General features: G+C 34.3%; 1 non-coding gene across 1 annotated transcript; it reads left to right on the top strand.

The window, feature by feature from the left end:
* The first annotated feature begins 7452 nt into the window (after positions 1-7452).
* LOC116668766 lies at positions 7453-7559 on the top strand. Its single transcript, XR_004326005.1, has one exon. It is a non-coding gene; the product is annotated as a U6 spliceosomal RNA (small nuclear RNA).
* Positions 7560-9486: the final 1927 nt, after the last annotated feature.

Genomic DNA, 9486 nt, shown 5'->3' with positions numbered 1-9486 from the left:
GAAGAGCATTGTCTCATGATGCAGCAAGGACCAGGTTTTTCATATATAATTCTGTCTAAGAGATGTGAAAAGTTGGGACTAATAATTCAGTCTTTAACAGTGAGGTTGATATTTGCGATGTGTACTGTATAAAAAGGGACATTGTCTTGTACACAAGGAGCTTCTATAAGTCCATTAGAATTAAATTGAAATGCAAAATAAAAACTTAACAAAGGATATGAATAAACAATTTTGGAAAATAAACAAATATGCTTTTATTTATATGGAAAATTATCTACTACTCATAATACAATAAAAGTAAATTAAATTTGGCAAAGATTGGCAGAAATGAGAACAAAATCACACTGTGTTGGTGAGGCATTTTCATACATTCCTGCTGGTTGTGAAAATGGTACATCTACAGAAGACAATTTACATATATAATTGAATGTATATTTCACCTATATGTTTTACATGTATTTGTTTAAAATGCACATGATTTTTGATCCAGCAATTCTATTTCTGTTTATATGTTTGTCCTACAAGTAAATAATTATGCACAATGTCATTCATGGCAAGAGTATAAAATAGTAGAAGATTGAAAGCACCTAAAACGGCTATCAATTTCAGACCTGTATAAATCGTGTTCTGTCTATGCAACTATATGCAGCATTTAGAAAGAATGAGCCTTCTCTACGTGCACTGATGTATAATGTTCTCCATAACATAATAGGAGTGCAAAAAAGCAGGATGGAGAATAGAGTTTATGACAGACTCACATATCTGTAGGGAGGAAAAAACATAGTATGGGATTCTGTTTGTGAGAAACTTTATGAATATGTAGAAAATGCCTGAAAAGTAAACAAGTAATGTGTGTCGTCTCAGGAAAGGGAAACTTGGAAATGATGTATAGCTGTCATTGAGGTAAAAGCCAAAGAACCAAGCGTTTCTGTCAGTAGACTTCTGAGGAGCATGGATGGCATTTTTCACCATCCAGGAGAAATGTACTTTTATCAGTATCAGTGTATTTACATAGACCTTGTGGTGGTTTTCTGTATCCTACCTGGTTTAGCTTGGTAACACTGAGATGGCTTTTGTACATCCCATCATATGTGTATTCAACAACGAGAATTTGAAGTTTAATATGCAAATTTCTTCAGGGCAATCATCATCCTTTTTCATTTTCTTTGAAACTACCTAGAACTATTTCACTGATGATTTTAATAATGGTGACAATCCAAATTATAATAATTTCCTTGTTATCTTTTGGCGTTAAAAATCATCTGCTCAAAAAGTTTTATAATGCTCTAATTCCTTCATTATAAATGTTATCCTCTAAAGAGGTCAAATACAGCAATTGAAAGGAAATCTTACTAAGGATAATTATTTTCTTGTTGGGGAACTTCCCCTCTTCAGATCTGCTGATCAGTTTTCCTGAAGGAGGAGGGACATGATGAACTAATTTATCTCCTGTTTTAGAACTACAGTTTTTCTTTGGCATGCGAAAATAGAAAATACATTTCACCCAAGCACTTGCTTCCTCCTAAGAAGTTATATTTTTTAACAGAACTCTGCCATTACAATCTGATATAAGCTTTTTTTTCCCAGGCTTTTATTTTACAAAATCTAAATGAAGTTAAAGCAGCATGGACTGGTTACCTCTCTGGTCTATGACAGAAAATCTTAAGGAACACTCAAATCATTAGAAATAGTTAATGATGATTGAGCAGTCTAATTTTTCCTGTGGATTAAGTGATAAATCAACAATTTTGTGACCTTAAGAAATTTATTGAAGCTTTTTTATGTCTACAAAATCTGAATAATGAGAATTATTTTTTAAGCTTGCGAGGGCTAACTGAAAATCATTACAATAGTGCCTGAGGAGAAAATAATTGTTATTTATATTTATTGGTTTCTGCTAAAAGTTTTATGGACTGTTCCTAGAAAACTTAAAGATTGGCCAGGCATTTATTATACTTACCTCAGGAGAAAAGTTTGTAAATTGTGGGATTTTAAGTCATTATAAGTAGTGCTTATCACTTAATAATTGAATAACGGATTCTGCTTTTGTAACTTTCAGGATCTCTCAATATGGATGGCTGGACAGACAGGTGCTGTTTCCTAGCTGGGTAAGCCAGTATAACTGTAATGCATAAATTTCACCTCTTCAGCTGTTATCTCACGTATTTTCTTTCCTGTTACTACTCTGATCTATTCTCTGAATCTACGGGAAGTTAACAAGTGTAAGGACAGAGAGTTTTACAGCTTCCCACCAAAAAATATTAGTTTCTCTTCATTTATTATCTTCAAAAATTTATGATACATTTAAGTTTCAGTAAGCTTGTGATTTTGAGCAACAACTTTACCAGCAATTTCATTCAAAGGTTTTGATGTTCTTCAGGGAGAATTCTGGCTTCGGAAAAGTGATGAATTGTCATAGACAGAGCACTGATGTGAAGGGATATTAATAGGAACATTAACACTGCTCTAATAGTGATTATCTGCAGCAGCAGAAATCCTATGAATACAGACTGAGGTATTTCTGTTCCCGTAATTCCATAATCCATGCACCAGAAGAATATGTCCAAAGCAGAACAGTGATTTTCATCTTTGTGATATATATTCACTTTTAAACATGTTATTATTATATTTAAATCTTACTAATATTTTAATGGAAATTACTATATTCATTTTATAGAGGGAAACCAAATTTAGAGAATTTTATTGATTAAATATTAGCTCAAAGTGTCTTAAAGGTATTTTAAATACCTAGTAGAATATGGAGTTTTAAATTTAGACCCCAAATAATTAAATGATGGAAATGAGTGTGGGAAAAGAATAAATAAATAAAAGAAGGAAAACTGGTTTAGCTTAAACTACACTCAACACCACCTTGGGTAATAATCAGAATACATAAGATCCTTAGTAATAATCTAAACTCAGGGGAACGACACCATGTAGAGAAGCATTTTACTTGCTCCAAAGCTAACTAGTAAATGTGAAAAGTTAATGTAATTTTAATCTTTATTCTACGTGACTCAGATCAGATGACATTACATCCATCTTTTGTGAACTCAGTATAGAATTGATAATGAAAACAATTTACTATATTTTAATGAATGAACATCCATTAATATAAAGAACTTATATTTATAAACATATATTTTATCTTCCATTGAAATATTAATTACTATGTTCATTTTCAGGAAGAGAAAATTCTGTTTAGTAATTTTTTAAGTCTTCATCTTTTTTTTCTCAGTAGTGCCCTTGTGTGAGAATCTCATTGTCACCAGGTACCCAGATTGAAAGTGAATTTCCTTTAAAAATCACGAAGTGGCAGCTGCAGAATCTTTGGATCATTGCAGATGCCCCACATGAAGCCCATCATCTCCTAATTGTAAAGAATTCGAATCTGATGGTTCACAATCTACAGATCCGAATCATTATTGTTACAAAGTTGGAATCGTCCACTAAAGGCTCACATTCGCCTTGAATTGCAGCGTCAAAAAATAAGACAACTACAAAATTAAAGCAAAGCTTATTAGGACGTTTACTGATCAGTTTTAAATTAAATAAAGAAAATAGAAGTGAAGAAAATGGTTCTATTTACAAGAAAGTTGATTGGAAACTAAATATAGAGCACAGATTAAAGCATTCACTAATGAATTTAGCACTGGATTCCAAACACAGACTCATGGCCTCAGAGGGAAATCAAAAAGCCATTAAATTAACTTAGGGCAAGTTTTATAGTGTAAATTATTGAATTTATATGACATTTTCCTAGTGGTTTACTTCCTAATGCCTGGTCCAATAATGCAATAGCAGTTGCCTAGAACGATGGTTCTAATGGTAAAATAAAAATAAAATAAAAACATAAATCTTTAAAATAAAAGTTTACAAACCAGACTGAAAACTGATCTGTTTCCCAGAGTCTCTGCCACCAATTACAGTCAGTAAGCCACCTTCCCCTGCCCTTCTTCCAGTGTCCGGAGTGTCCCTCTGGAAACTGAGCAGAGAGTTAATTAGACGACACTTCACATCCATGATTTGGGATAAATGGGTGGGCATGGTGGCCAGGAATTAGCGTCTCTGGACTTTTCCTCAAAGCAAACATCTGGACATTAACCAAAGTAGCCAGGGGCTTAGACTGAAGAAGTTTATCGATACCACCCGTCAGTTCTCGTCTTAAAAGGTGAACTTGTTCCTTTAAAAGATGGTCCTTTCTAAATAATGCTTTCCCCAATATCTAAAGCCTGTCTTTGACTCTTTTCCTGTGATCCCATTTTTCCTGCTCTTCTTATCTTCCAAAGAGTGACGGTGATCTTCCACTTGATAACAAATACATTTCCTTTTATTTCGCTCCAGTTTGTCAAAGCGTGAGAAAATACTTTGCTTAATGATACAACGTTGCATCTTCAGTCAGCCCTTTTAATTTACTCTCTCATTCCTTTAAAAGTATTATTGGACACTTACAGGCGCTCAGCAGTTGGGAGAATGAAAATGTTGTGGACCAGATACAGATTCATACGGTTCTGCCTGGCGGCATCACTCCGCCTGCTTCCAGGAGGCTGGGGAAACTCGCAGGAACAGCGAAGTCTGTGGGCGCGGGACCTGACGTATCAGCGCCTGGATGGTTTCCCCTGATGCTCTAGGATTTCATGAGCCTTGGTCAAAAGAAGAATTTAGCAGTCAAGCTTTTCTCCTTTCTTGTATTCAAAACAGAGTTATCTATAGCAAAGGGCATAAGACCCTTAAAAGAAATTTTCTTGAATCCATGTTAGCCTCTGACACAGGGATAAACATGATTCAACATTATCACAGTTGGATTTCAAATCTAATTCACGTGGACAGATACAGATGAAGGAAGTGTCAGAAACTGCCCTTACTTTTAGCTACAGTGTCCAGACACTTTTCTTTTAATTTCTGATTTGCAAACTGTCCCTGAGAAGGAAGAGTGTCAACTAAGATATATTTATCATCAAACCTCAGAGCTTATGGAAAAGCAGCTATACAACTCACATTTGTGAGTTTGTGAGATAAATATGAAAGAGAGAGGGGGGAGGGAGGGAGGGAGGGAGGAAGCGAGAGAGAGAGAGAGAGAGATAGAGAGAGAGAGAGGGATAGGAAGAGAGGATGCCAAGTTTGACAAATAAATCTAGGCAACAAATATCCAAATCTCCTTTTCAGTTCAATACTCTGAACATTTCAGTTACTATCATATTAGTCATCTGTAAAGGGTATCTACATTAATATTTAATTTCCAATCACACCATTCAAGTAATCAACAAATATTTCTCCCATGGAGATCATTTTATTTTAAATCCCCACTTAATATATTACATTTATTTTTACTGTTTTCTGGCTTAACCAAGACAGAGCTAAGAACGTTTAATTAAGGAATTTAGACTCTGAGTTTTCATTTAATTCTGAGATAAAAATATTAAAGTTTATATTCTTGTTTAGGCAATGGGGACTATAAATAAGTAAGACTGCATTTGTATCAGACACATGCAGTGTTGGAGTCTGTGAATAAGTCTCCTTTTTCGTTTTTCTTTTCTCTACTATTTTAGAACTTTTGAGTTACTCGATTTTGTGGTAATGAGATCAGGAACATATTTTAAATTAAGTTATTAAATGTGATTTAAAGAGGATCATCTTTAAGAATCAGACTGATTTCATTTATTTGAACACAAAGAGTTAAATACATTGAAACAGTTTATCTGGGTGAAGTCTTACTTGCACCTAAAATACAAAACTTCAACTTGATATTCTGCTCTATTTATACGCAGGGCTAATATGGCAAATTCAATTGGCCATATTTAGTCTGATGTATGCAGACTCACTAAAAAATGTGCCAAATTACACTTCCTTTTGTGGGGGGAAGGAATTGTGCTTTGAAAAAAAATTACCTATCATAGCGCTGCAGTGATGGGAACTGGAGGCTTTTGAAGTTAATAATATAGAATTAGAGTTATTTATTTAATTGGTTCCAGTCTACTGCAGTGTTTAACTAGCTCAGATAAATAGACTAATCTTTCACAATTAGTCTATTAAGTCTGGTTATTTTTGAAACTCATATCAGTTGTAATCAGAGGGTTTCCTAAGGCATAAATTATCTAGCACCTCGAGGACTTTTAACTTGCTATTGGGCTATTTGCTCTCTGAACTTTGTTTGCTTTAGCATAAGAAATTCCAGAGTCATAATAGGCATCTGAAAAGCCCCAGATGACTTCAGTGAATGGAATACATGAATGAGTTCTTAGCGACTAAAAGGAATCCCCGATTCTTATTGAATAAGCATTTCCTATTTGTAAATGTGTAAGTGCAGACAGCGTAAAACACAGAACAATAACTTTTAGATACTGCTAACCATTGACATTAGTATGGAGTGTGTTCAGTCTCACATCAGGGTGCCACTTCATGCTGAATTTCTTCTAAATATGGGATTTCCATTTATTTAATATCAAGTATAATCACATTTTATCTTTTTAGACTCTTTCAGAACTTCTTGAAGAAACAAAGAACATTTATTACTCTTCACAGTCGAGAATCTAACATGTTCCTATTCTATGATCAATCACAACGAATTTTATATAATGAACGAATGGAAATAATTGGCACACTATAACCTTAAGGTCAGAAGTAATAACCAAATATGTTTTTCAGTAAAGATGAAAAACTCAAAGCGTAGATTTAATGCCTTGTGATCTCCTAATTGATCCCTAGTCCCTTCGTCCATCTGCCAACTTTCTTTGACCTCTGACCAACACAGTTCCACACTCCGTCCCGTGTTAGTCCAATTTGACGTCCTCTCTGAAGTCCCTCCTGGCTGTTCTGTTTTTTTTCTCTCCTCCACATGTGTGAACTCTTTTAAACATGTGCGACTGCAGCATTGTTGACTAGGTTTTGATGAAGTTTCAAAATAAACCTCTCCTTACTCTGATTGCCTAGAAAACATACATTTGATAATTAAATCAATTGGCTTAACAATTTGATCACATTAAATTTTATCAGTTAAAAACTACCTTTATGCTCCTGCTTCAAGTCCCTTGAAAGCTGGAATGTGTTAACATATGAAAGAAATGATCAAGCCTCTGCTAATTTTAATGTGATTGAATTTAATAGTGGCAATTTTTAAGTAACAACTGAATTGTTTAACTATCTAAGCCAAAATAATTCAGAGTTTGTGCTTGTGTTTAAACTGATATAAAGAATACTAATAACTGAAACTCTAAGGGTCATGATAAAATCCAGAAAAAGAGAACAGAGAATATGTTAAATTTTCTATCATGAAACATTTGAAATTTTAAATGTTTGGCATTCAAATTTAAATTCACATTTAAATGAGAGATTTCTGATGCAAGATGGGGAATTTAATTACAATTAAACGCAAAAAGGAAAAGACCCAATGTTAAATCTAATGATAAAAATTACATAATGGCAATTTAAAATCAAATAAAAATAATCTCCATAGTGCTAGGTTCTGCAGCACATAGGATAAAATTGGAATGACACAGAGAGGATTAGCAATGCCCCTGTGCAAAGATGACACCCAAATTCATGAAGGGTTCCATATTAAAAAAAAAATCTCCATAGACAAAATATTTGCTCCCATATCCGGTGTTTTCATTAGTATCCTAAGTGATGGGTCTAGAACTTCAGCTAAGGTGTACCGGCGGGGTCTCACCCACGTCATGGTCCCCGTGGAGTGAGGATTAGCAAGTACTTGGGAAAAAAAAAATTGTAAAAATGCCAAGTTTCTATAAAGACAATGAAGAGGATTCCTTAAGACCACTCTTTAAGGCTGTCATTAAATCCCTGAAATTGACTGAATACAATTCCTTGAGGAAAATAACAAATATTATCAAACACATGAAGAAGGTACTGAAAACAGGAAAAGAAATTTCAAAACAGAGAAGATAAAGTGGTAAGAATTACCAGGTAATTAGAAAATTACAACAAACAGAGGAGCCCAGCGAACACACAGTAGTTGGAGACAGAGAAGTACTGGGGATTTGGTTAATGGTCCAAGGAGACAGGGGCTTGTCTGCGGTGCTCTACTGCGCGGCAAAAGGAGGAACATTCGTATTTGACAACAGAAGTACACACTTATAAAACGTTTGGAGGCCACTGTATGAAAATGCTATCAGTAATATACTAGATGGTGGTTCTTTGAATCATTGTTCTCTATTTATTTCTAATTAGTCTCAGCAAATATGTAATTAATGGGAAGACAAGGATTTAAAAGCCAGTGACATCTTGTTATATTTAGAGGACAAAATAAGTCCAAAAGTCTTTTTTTATTATGATAACAGATTGGTGTAAGTACCAAGATTATTTTATAATATGAAAACACATCAAAAATATGATGGTTGATACTCTACTTCTGTTTTAGGAAAATGAGCCGTGTGTCTTTATTTTGGGCACTGCTTTACAGTGGAGAGAGAGTTTTCTACATTCTTCCCCTTAGGTTCAGCACGATGAAGGCAGCACACTTCACATTTTGCGTGTGCCGCAGGTGCGTGTTATAACCTCTGAAGAAATGGAATCGGTAACTGGAAAGTGGGGCTTGCTCGTTGGCACCTGTAAATTATAATGGCATAACCTTTGAAAGTAATTAACTGGATGCCTTCAGGTATTTATATTCTCTGTGATAAATTGTTGACTTTTCTTGCTTTAAAGTTTGGATAATAACATCGCTGTCACAGGTCGGAAGTTTAATTATTGATTGGTTAGGTAAAGGAGACTTGGATAAAAGATGACCAAAGTTCATATTAAAAGTCCTAATCCCTCTCTTCCCTCAGGAAAGGGAATTTTAGGAACCAGGTCTTCTGCTTCAGTGTGGACTATCTAATTCTTTCAACATCTAATTCTATTCTTTTTAAAGAAAAGTCCTAATAGAAATAAATACAGGCTCTTTGCACTGATAGAGTTTTTCAGTATGATTTTACCATTATGTTAAAATACAAATATATGAAAATGTCAGGATTTTAAAATTAATAACTAGATGAAATTTTTGTAGAATTTAAATATTATTTTATGAGTCCTAACCTATCTTATAAAGATAAGATATTAGCTGTTTATTATTACAACTAAATAAACTGAGGAGTAGGTAGTTTAAATGATCTTGCTCACAAGTCTAGGCATTTTTCACTGTCAGAACTAGAAATTGAATTCTTCTGTGCGGCTCACTGGGATTACCATTGTACCACGCTGAGTTATTTACCTCTCAGAGCAAGAACACAGTCCTCATGGGTATTCTTTAGATCACCACCTGGAGGAGATTATAATACCTATTCTGATTAGCTGTGGTATCAAAATATCACGGAAAAATATTTCACCCTCTTTGCCTCCTAGTGCACATCCCTGGAGATCCACAACAATGACAACGCCACACACACACACACACACACAAACTTTTCAACTTTATTTAACCTAGAATTTTTAAAACATATCAAGGTAGACATTTTTGCCTAGCATCTTGGAATTCGTTTTTCAAGCTAGTTT

This window comes from Camelus ferus, chromosome 14, assembly GCF_009834535.1.
Source record: "Camelus ferus isolate YT-003-E chromosome 14, BCGSAC_Cfer_1.0, whole genome shotgun sequence".
Lineage (NCBI taxonomy): Eukaryota > Metazoa > Chordata > Mammalia > Artiodactyla > Camelidae > Camelus > Camelus ferus.
This window is presented reverse-complemented; position numbering and strand designations above follow the sequence as displayed.